General features: G+C 44.2%; 1 pseudogene; it reads right to left on the reverse strand.

Moving 5' to 3' along the window:
* Positions 1-3538: 3538 nt before the first annotated feature.
* Positions 3539-3995, reverse strand: LOC105724529 (small ribosomal subunit protein uS13-like; annotated as a pseudogene).
* Positions 3996-11416: the final 7421 nt, after the last annotated feature.

Here is an 11416-nt window from a genome sequence, read left to right on the forward strand (position 1 = left end):
AAATCAATCAAAACTATTTGATTACTCTGTTATCTTCGGCAAGTATTAATTTCTCAAAATCCCTGCTACTTCTTTTATAAAATGGGAGTAATAGTGGTTCTTATGAGGATTAAATGAAGTAATGTATGTAAAAGACACTACAAAGAGCTGCACTTAAACCTTATTCTTATTGATGGAGAAGGGAGGCCTAGAGAGAGGGTGGGACTTGCAGTGGCAGGACATAGGGTGGCACAACTGTCCAGGCCTACTGACTCTCTCAGTCCAGAGCATTTTCCACAATGTCATGTGGCCTCATCATCCAAACCGTCTTGCCCAGTTAATGTTTAGAAATCTCAAACAAATTAGGATTTTTGTCCAGGAGAGAGAACGTGTACGAAGGTCCACTTTGCACTGTGGACCTGGTGTTAAGGGTGTTCTTGGTGTTAAGGGTGAAATCAAGATTTTTCTCAAGGGCATAAGAAAAAGTGAAAATTATGTTCCCAGCTTGCTGCTGATTAGCAGACATAGGGCAAACAGAACCTCTAAGGAGGCTGGGCACGGTGGCTCAAGCCTGTAATACCAGCACTTTGGGAGGCCAAGGTGGGCGGATCACCTGGGGTTGGGAGTTCAAGACCAGCCCAACCAATATGGAGAAACTCTGTCTCTACTAAAAATACAAAATTAGCGGGTGTGGTGGTGCAGGCCTGTAATCCCAGCTATTTGGGAGGCTGAGCCATGAGAATTACTTGAACCCAGGAGGCAGAGGTTTCAGCGAGCCAAGATTGCACCACTGCACTCCAGCCTGAGAAACAAGAGTGAAACTCCGTCTCGAAAAATAAAAAATAGAACCTCTAAGCATTAATACTTCAAGGCTCTGTTTCCTTTTTCCTTCCCAACAGCCTCTGCAGAGAGCAGGATATGAAAAGCAATATGACCAGAATGTAATGAAGGAACAAATCTCACTGGGAGTCAAATACCATTGTTAAAAAAAAAAAAAAAAGGCACCATGGGCAGAAGCCCAAAAATCAGAGGCTTCCCCCAGTGTTCTTTGAATCCATTTTTTAAGCTGTTAAAAACACCCTTAAAATAAACCTGCCATCTTGTGAGGACAGGAAGAAGGTTACCCGTCTTCCCGCCACCATCTGCAGACTGGCTCAGCTTTAGGCTTCTTTGAGCCACACTCCCCCGCCCCCAGCCTGTTCTTTATAACATGTCAGGGTGGGGTTGATTGTAGTCTCTTTCCCTAACTAAGCAAAATTCAGTAAGAATTAAAATTTGAGGTGAACCAAGGAGATACTGTGGAGACAGTAGTTTACTTTACAATGCATTTTATTCTTGCAGTTTGACATCTTCTAATAATTTCTGACATTGTGCTTGGCCCACTTGTGCTTATCAGTATGATTTTGGATCAGATCAGTTTAAACCTCTATCTAGGATGAAAGCTTAGTCTGTTGCTGGGGTAATGACTCATAGTATGGTTGGGACCAGGGTTCACCCTGTAGTTGTGATTAGGGCTCAGTGCCTGGGGCTAAGAGCATACTCTATGATTAGGATAGAGACCATTAGGGCTTAGTCTGGGCTGGAATCAGGTCTCAGCTTGTGGCAGAGATCAAATTTGTTTGTGGTGAGCTCTAGGATTCAATCAGGTCATAACAGTCTAAGGCTCCATTCCAGGAAAGAAAGGGCAGGAAGTGTTGGTCAGGAGTCCAAAGTCCTTTGAGGGTCTATCAGACCAGACTGAGCAGATGGGAAACCAAGAAACCAAGAGAGGTTTAAAATAATGACCCCCACCAAAATGGCAAAAGTTAAAATGACTGACAATAGCAAGAGTCTGTGAGGATGTGGAGCAACTGGAACTTTTTTGTGTGTGTGGAGACAAAGTCTCACTCTGTTGGCCAGGCCGGAGTGCAGTGGCATGATCATAGCTCACTGCAGCCTCGAACGCCTTGGTTCAAGTGATCCTCCTGCCTCAGACTTCCGAAGTGCCAGAACTACAAGCATGAGCCACTGTACCCTGCCCAACAACTGAAACTTTTTTCACATTGCTAGTGGGAGTATAAATTGTACAACTACATTGGACAACTGCTTGGCAATATATATAGCGTTAAATATACATATATATGCCCTATGACTCAGCACTTTCAATTCTGGAATGAACAAACAACTGCTGCATACAACAACATGGATAAATCTCACAAAATAGTGTCAAGCAAAAGAAACCAGACACAAATAGACACCATATGATTCCATTTATACGAAATTTAAAAACAGGCAAAATTAATTTATGATGGCAGGAATCAGAAGAGTAGTTACATTTAGGGGGTGGTATGGACAGGAGGGGGCATGAGGGATCCTTCTGGAGAGATGGTATGGTTTATATCTTGATCTGAATGATGGTTACACAGGTGAACATATATAAAAATTCACTGAGCTGAATATTTAATGTTTGTTGAGGAATTAATTCCACAGTCATGACTTCCCTGCTATAGCAATTGTGATGTTACTGTCATGGCTTGTTGAGTCAGGGGGTGGTGCTGGAGGTACTGGGCTTGCAAGGGTACAGTCCTTGAAGCAACCATACTGGGCAATGATGTAGTATTAAAAGTCATGGACGGCTGGGCATGGTGGCTCACGCCTGTAATCCCAGCACTTTGAGGCACCGAGGTGGGCCGATCACATGAGGTCAGGAGTTTAAGACCAGCCTGGCCAACATGGTGACATCTGTCTGTACTTTAAAAATACAAAAATTGGCCGGGCGCGGTGGCTCACGCCTGTAATCCCAGCACTTTGGGAGGCCGAGGCCGGTGGATCACAAGGTCAAGAGATCGAGACCATCCTGGTCAACATGGTGAAACCCCGTCTCTACTAATACAAAAAATTAGCTGGGCATGGTGGCGCGTGCCTGTAATCCCAGCTACTCAGGAGGCTGAGGCAGGAGAATTGCCTGAATCCAGGAGGCGGAGGTTGCGATGAGCCGAGATCGTGCCATTGCACTCCAGCCTGGGTAACAAGAGCGAAACTCCGTCTCAAAAAAAAACCACAAAAATTAGCCGGGCAAGGTGGTGCACATCTATAGTCCCAGGTACTTAAGAGGCTGAGGTGCAAGAATTGCTTGAACCTGGGAGGCAAGGTTGCAGTGAGTTGAGATCGCGCCACTGCACTCCAACCTGGGTGATACTGTCCCCACCCCACCCCTCAAAAAAGCCCTGGACTTGGAGTCCTGAGTTTGAATGTCAGCACTCTGCTTAGCATCTACTGCAGTTGCAAGCAATAGTATGTTGTGATCAGTCATGAGGTAAGTTACACATTATTCATTGATAATTTTAAATCACGCCGGGCACAGTGGCTCACACCTGTAATCCCAGCACTTTGGGAAGCCAAGGCAGGTGGATTGCTTGAGGTCAGGAGTTCAAGACCAGCCTGGCCCACATGGTGAAACCCCGTCTCTATTAAATAAATAAATAAATAAAATTTAAAAAAAAAAAGATAATTGTAAATCACTATGACTTTTTTTTTTTTTGGTATATAAACTATTTATTAACAGACAAGACCTACAGACTTATTTCTTCCTGGACACACCCACGGTGTGGCCATGGTAGCCAGTGGTCTTGGTGTGCTGGCCTCGGACACGAAGGCCCCAGAAGTGGTGCAGCCCTCTATGGGCCTGAATCTTCTTCAGTCGCTCCAGGTCTTCAGGGAGCTTGTTGTCCAGACCATTGGCTAGGACCTGGTTATATTTTCCATCCTTTACACCCCTGTCTGTTCAAGAACCAGTCTGGAATATTGTACTGGTGTGGATTCTGCATAATGGTGATCACATGTTCCATCTCATCCTCAGTGAGTTCTCCCTCCCTCTTGGTGAGGTCAATGTCTGCTTTCCCCAACACCACATGAGCGTGTCTTCGGCCCACACCCTTAATGGCAGTGATGGCAAAGGCTATTTTCTGCCGCCCATCAATGTTGGTGTTGAGTACTCGTAAAATATGCTGGAACTTTTCAGGGATCACTAGAGACATGGCGGCAGCACAAGCAGCGGCGTGTAGGCTTCCTGTGGAAGCATCACTGTAGCTTTTTAAAATTTTATTTTAATTTATTTGAATTCATAATACATGCATTTGGTTAAAAACAAATTAAATCTTATATGTAGCATAAAGGTCATTTTCTTCCCATCCCTGACTCCAAAAACAAGTCCCCAAGTCTCTCTCTTGAGAGGCAACCACTGTCATCAGCTTCTTGAAGATACTTCCAGAAATAGTCTATGCATATTCATGAATGATTTCCTTGAAGAAAATCAGAGCAGATTAAAGACATGCCTATAATAATGTTGCTTGCACACCAAATGCTTTATTTTAATAATTTTCTAAATGAAATTGTTTTTATTATTAAAATAATGTGTGCTTTTAAAAATTTGTATAAAGTAAAAGTGAAAGCTTTCGCTTCCTATTCTTTTTTTTTATTGATACAGAGTCTCACCCTGTCACCCAGGCTGGAGTGCAGTGGTTCAGTCTCGACTCACTGCAACCTCTGCCTCCTGGGTTCAAGTGATTCTCCTGCCTCAGCCTCCCCAGTAGCTGGGACTACAGGTGCGTGCCACCATACCTGTCTAATTTTTGTATTTTTAGTAGAGACAGGGTTTCACCATGTTAGCCAGGCTGGTCTTGAACTCCTGACCTCAAGTGATCCACCCACCCTGGCCTCCCAAAGTGCTGGGATTACAAACATGAGCCACTATGCCTCAGCAGGGTCTAAAGTCTTAATAACCAGCACTAATAATAATGACCTCTCCTTTACTCCTTAGCCAAATGAAGGCTAACAATTATTGCATAATAATTGTGAACATTTGTTGAGTTCTTACTTCGCTAGGCTTTCTTCTGAGACATATACATATTATTATACAATATATATGTAAAATGTTATATATATATATATATATATATATATTTTTTTTTTTTTTTTTGAGATGGAGTTTCACTCTTGTTACCCAGGCTGGAGTGCAATGGCGTGACCTTGGCTCACCACAACCTCCGCCTCCTGGGTTCAGGCAATTCTCCTGCCTCAGCCTCAGGAGTAGCTGGGATTACAGGCACGCGCCACCATGCCCAGCTAATTTTTTGTATTTTTAGTAGAGACGGGGTTTCACCATGTTGACCAGGATGGTCTCGATGTCTTGATCTTGTGATCCACCCGCCTCGGCCTCCCAAAGTGCTGGGATTATGGGCATGAGCCACTGCGCCTGGCATGTTGTATATTATATATATATATTTATACATATACTCATTTAATCCTTGTAACAACTCTTTGGTACTCTTATAATCCTCATTCAACTGAGGAGGCAACTAAGGCTGACACAGCTGGCAAGTGGCAGTCTTACTTCGGAACCACACCAAACTGTGCTATTCATTTTGAAGGTTTTTGTCATGCTGCAACTGGCTGTGTGGGGCTGTTACTTAAAGAGGCTGTGTGGGGAGTTGGGGAGAGATAGCATGGGAGGAAATGCCAGATATAGGTGATGGGGAGGAAAGCAGCAAATCACACTGCCATAAGAAAAAAAAAAAAAAAGAGTCAGCTGGGAGTATGCATTGGAGAAAAAAGTGGTTCATTTTTCTGGCACTAAAAAATAAAAGGCAACCAATGACAGAAACCCAGAGTCTTATAGACTGTCACACTGCAGTCTTCTTTGAGACCCTTCCTGGTTCCCCTCTACTAAACAAAGCCAAGATCCTCAGCCTGGTGTCCTAGAGCTTCCTCAGTCTTGTTAATAAGCCTTAGAAAGGGCTTTCTCTTATACTATACAAACTTCTTTTTTTTTTTTAGGGACCAAGACTCATTCTGTTGCCCAGGCTGGAGTGCAATGGTGCAATCTCAGCTTACCACAACCTCCACCTCTTGGTTCTAGCAATTCCCTGCCTCAGCCTCCCAAGTAGCTGGGACTACAGGCACATGCACCTACGCCTGGCTAATTTTTGTATTTTAGTAGAGACGGGGTTTCACCATGTGGCCCAGGCTGGTCTTGAACTCCTGAGCTCAGGCAATCCACCCGCTTTGGCCTCCCAAAGAGCTATGATTATAGACGTGAGCCACCGCGCCCGGCCTACTATAGAAACTTCTAAAACCATCTCCCCCATCATTTCATATCCATCTGGGAGGCTGTTATGGGATGAATTGTGTCCCCTAAAAAAGATATGTTGAAGTCCAAACCCCCATTCCAGAGTGTGAGCTTATTTGGAAACAGGGTCACTGCAGAAGTAATTAGTTAAGATGCAGTCATACTGGAGCAAGGGTGGGATCTTAGTCTAATATGACTAGTGCCCTTACATGAAGACAGAGGCAAACAGGGAGAATGCTGTATGACTACAGAAGCAGAGCTTGGAGTTAAGTGGCTGTGAGTCAAGGAATGTCGAAGATTGCCCGCACATCACCAGGAGCTAGGAAGAGGCAAGGACGTTCCCCAGCAGGTTGCAAGTGAGCACGGCCCTGCTGACACCTTGATTTTGGACCTCTAGCCTCCAGAACTGTGAGACAATAAATTTCTGTTGTTTTGAGCCATCCAGTTTGTAGTATTTTGTTACAGCAGCCCTAGGAAACTAATACAGAGCCTTGGCCAGTTAGCCCAAACACTGCAGATCTGAGTCCAAGATGTACCGGGAATTCTTTCTCCTGTTCCATTTCTTTGCTCTTAGCAGGAAGTGGCATCCTTGGCTGTTTGCTTACACAACACACTCATGATATTCCCCAGCCTCTTAATGCACACAGCAGACCAGTAGTCTGTTTACTTCCCCACATGCCCTGTTCAGGGCTGGTACAGGTCCCCTGCCCTCTGCCTCTTCCTGGCTCAGGGCCAGCCCAACCCCTCTGGGGAGACAGTAGATTGAAGCCCCCTTCTGGGTTGCCAAGGCGACAGTGCCGTCTGAGTGCCCTGGAGCCAGGCAGCTGTGGCTGCAGGGAAGAGAGGGACCAAGGGAAGCTGAGGGTCAGAAAGGAGGATTAGGGGAAAGACCCAAGGAGAGTCCTTTAGAGTGGCACTAAAACAAACACAAAAGATAAAATTAAAACTGCAGAATCACCATAACCAGTGTTATCGAGCAATATGCCAGACTTGAGATGAAGAGGGAAAGACTTTCCTCAGGGAATTCTATACAGAGTTTAGGTCTATGGGTCTCGGAGTCCAAGCCCCATTCAAACCTATGCTTTGAGGTCTTTTTGGCAACACAAAAGATCAAAAGATGATAAAAGAAAAAACAGGGACTAGCATTTTGCACAGCAAGAGCAAGTCTTCTATAAACTGCAATAAGGTACACTGTGAATGAAGAAAGATGCCTGCAGTTTTTTGGTTCACAATAAGTGATGTCTGCTCTGTGCAGGGAAACATGCTGGATGCTGTGTATGAAGTATAAGGGTACAGAGAGAAACACAATGCCATGCTTGCCCTCAAGAAGTCCATAGTCCTTTCTTTTTTTTTTTTTTTGTTTTTTTTTAAAGACGGTGTTTCACCATGTTGGTCAGGCTGGTCTTGAACTCCCGACCTCAGGTGATCCACCCGCCTTGGCCTCCAAAGTGCTTGGATTACAGGCGTGAACCACCACACCCAGCCTAGTCTTTTCTTAATCATTACTTCAAGAATGGACTTCTGCCTGGTGCAGTGGCTCATGCCTGTAATCCCAGCACTTTCAGAGGCTGAAGTGGGTAGATCACCTGAGGTCAGGAGTTCGAGACGAGCCTCGCCAACATGGTGAAATCCCATCTTTACTGAAAATACAAAAAAATTAGCCTGGTATGGTAGTGCGCGCCTATGGTCCCAGCCACTCAGGAGGCTGGGGCAGGAGAATCTCTTGAACCTGGTGGGTGGAGGTTGCAGTAAGCTGAGATCGAACCACTGGGCAACAGAACGAGATTCCATCTCAAAAAAAAAAAAAAAAAAAAGAATGGAGTTCTATAATAGCAAGCTGGAATGCTCCAAGGCGATTCTTCTCAGTCCAGGGGTTACAGAGGGCTTCAGAGAGGCATGGAACTCAATCCTAAGTCAATCAGATCATCACATCTCCATAGATCAGTACAAGGTAAGCATATAACCAAATTTAGCAGATGAAAAGTAGTGACACTTTTTGTTAGGATTGCTGAGAGGGTTACATGTTCTCTCTTCTGTGCCAGGAGCTGCCATCAGTGTCTTATCACTGCATAGAGTCTAGTATGAAGCCAACATGGTGGTAAGCACAGTTGAGAGACGGAGGAAGATTGGGAGCTGACATATCATTCAAGTCCCTGAATCAAGTCATGCCAGATCCACCCCAGGCTTTGGATTATATACGCCAATACAGCCTATGTTTCTTCTCTTCTTTTTTTTTTTTTTTTTTGAGACCAAGTCTCGCTCTGTCACCCAGGCTGGAGTGTAGTGGCGCCATCTTGGCTCACGGCAACCTCTGCCTCCTGGGTTCAAGTGAGTCTTGTGCCCCAGCCTCCCAATTAGCTGGGATTACAGGCATATGCTACCACGCCCTGCTAATTTTTGTATTTTTACTAGAGATGAGGTTTCACCATGTTGGCCAGGTTGGTCTCAAATTCCTGGCCTCGAGTGATTCGCCTGCCTTGGCCTCCCAAATTGCTGGGACTATAATAGGTGTGAGACACTGTGCCCAGCCAAGCCTATGTTTCTTAAAGTGGTTTATGTACTTTCAATTCAAAAGGTTGAAAAAAGATATGATAGAAACTCCTTTAACTGATTAATTGTATTAACCAATGCCCTCGGGCCAGGCACAGTGGCTCACACCTGTAATCCCAGCACTTTGGGAGCCCGAGGCGGGCAGATGACAAGGTCAGGAGTTCAAGATCAGCCTGGCCAACATGGTGAAATCCCATCTCTACTAAAAATACAAAAAAAAAAAAAAAAAAACCAATGCCCTCTATTCCATTTGTAAAATATACTGAATGCTCATAGCCAGTAAACTACTTTCTGGGACTTACTGAGCCCACCAGTTGAGAAGTTTCTACCCAAATCTGTTTGTGCTAGTTTTATTTATTACAGAAATTATGTTACATAATTAAATATTAAGTAAACTGTGGAAACACAAGTGCAAGTGGAAAGATTGTTCCTGGTTCTATAAAAATTAACCTAAATGTTTTTGAAAGACTTGCTAAAGGTATTTTTTTTCCTAGACCGAGTTTCACTCTTATTGCCCAAGCTGGAGTGCAACTGTGCAATCTCGGCTTCCCATAACCTCCAAATCCCGGGTTCAAGCAATTCTCCTGCCTCAGCCTCCTGAGTAGCTGGGATTACAGGCATGCACCACCACGCCCAACTAATTTTAGTATTTTTAGTAGAGACAGGGTTTCTCCATGTTGTTCAGGCTGGTCTCGAACTTCCGACCTCAGGTGATCCACCCACCTCGGCCTCCCAGAGTGCTGGGATTACAGGTGTGAGCCCCCAGGCCTGGCCAATAAAGGTATTTCTTTCTTTTTTTTTTTTTTTAATTTTAATTTGAGATAGAGTCTTGCTCTGTCGCTCAGCCTGGCCCCATAAAGATATTTCAAAACTGCTTTTGGGGCCAGGCATGGTCATTTGTGCCTGTAATCCCAGCACTTCGGGAGGCTGAAGGAGGAAAATCACTTGAGACCAGGAGTCTGAGTCCAGCATGGGCAGCATAGTGAGACCCTGTCTCTACAAAAAACTTTCTTTAAAGATTGCTTTGGGGTTAGATATCGATAGACATATCATTAGAAATGAAACAATAAAAACATGGATGGATTTTATACTTAGCTTTGGAAAAGTCTTTCAGTTATTTTTCCCCCTCTAGAGAAACCAAGGCTGAAAATAGGAGATGACGCGTATTGGGTGAGAAAGAGCATTAACTGTCTCTTAAGAAGCCTTGCAGCTTCTACCTGGGAACACTTGCTCCAGGGAAACCCAGGCACTATGTAAGAAATCTTACCTATTGTCAACAAAAAGAGTCAAACTCTGTAAAATATTTGAGATTTATTCTGGGCCAAATATGAGTGACCATGGCCTGTGACACAGCCCTTAGGAGATCCTGAGACATGCTGTTTCCTATCTCTCAAAAATGTGTAGAACTAGGATGTACGCGAGGTGGTTAGGGCGCAGCCTGGTTTTATACATTTTTGGGAGACAGGAAACATCATGAAATACATTTAAGATGTACATTGGTTCCAGGCTATAGGTAGACTTAAATATTTTCCATTTGATAATTGGTTGAGTTTGTCTGAAGACCTGGGATCAATAGAAGGGAAATGTTTAGGTTAGGATAAAGGATTCTGGAGACGAAGTTTTATTGTGCAGAGGAAGCTCTCAGACAGCAGACTTCAGAGAGAGTGGGTTGTAAAATGTTTCTTATCCGATGTAAAAGGGTGCCTGGCTCTTAGTTGATTATCTCCTGGATCTGGAAAGCAAGGAAGGAGAAAAAGGGAAAGGGGGTTTCTCTATAGAATGTGGATTTTTCCCACAAGAGACAACTTTGCAGGATAATGTCAAGATATGGCAAGGAATTGTATTTAGGGTTAAAATATTTTGATTTCTTTCCTTATTTGTTATGCGATATTACGCCAGAGTCAGGTTAGAAAGCAGACTACACTATATAAGGTTAAAATAAAACCCCCTCTGATGAGATTTTATGGTTTGTAGGGCATGTTACTCCCCAGGGCCCTTAGGTAAGAATTTGGGCAAAATAAAAAATCAGAGTTTAGCCTTCACTATATTGAGTCTACCATGCTGTTAGGGAGCCCAAGCCAGTCACATGGAGACAGAGAGACACATTACTAACCTCCAGCTGTTCCAGCCATCCTTTCGAGATGCTAGACAAGTGAGTGAAGAAGCCATCTTGGATGTCTAGCCAGTCAAACTTTCAGATGAGTCCAGCCCTAGACACCATTTACTGAAACATCAGAGATCCCAAGTGAGAACCACCCAACTGAGCCTGGTCTACCCATAGAACCATGATAAATAGCCGGGCGTGGTGGCTCAAGCCTGTAATCCCAGCACTTTGGGAGGCCGAGGCGGGTGGATCACGAGGTCAAGAGATCGAGACCATCCTGGTCAACATGGTGAAACCCCGTCTCTACTAATACAAAAAACTAGCTGGGCATGGTGGCTCGTGCCTGTAATCCCAGCTACTCAGGAGGCTGAGGCAGGAGAATTGCCAGAACCCAGGAGGCGGAGGTTGCGGTGAGCCGAGATTGTGCCATTGCACTCCAGACTGGGTAACGAGCGAAACTCCGTCGCAAAAAAAAAAAAAAAAAAAAAAAGAACCATGATAAATAACAGTAAATTGTTTAAAGCCACTAAATATATTAGAGTGGTTTATTATACAGTAATGGATAGCCACTCTTGTAGATGAAAGGAGAGAGTTACAAGAAAGAGGAGGTGGCTGCTATTGTCACATACCATGAAGAGATCATGGAGGATGAGAACTGAGAAAAGACCATTGTATTT

Source organism: Aotus nancymaae, unplaced genomic scaffold (assembly GCF_030222135.1).
Source record: "Aotus nancymaae isolate 86718 unplaced genomic scaffold, 86718_ANA_hifiasm-v0.15.2.pri h1tg000003l, whole genome shotgun sequence".
NCBI classification, from domain to species: Eukaryota; Metazoa; Chordata; class Mammalia; order Primates; family Aotidae; genus Aotus; species Aotus nancymaae.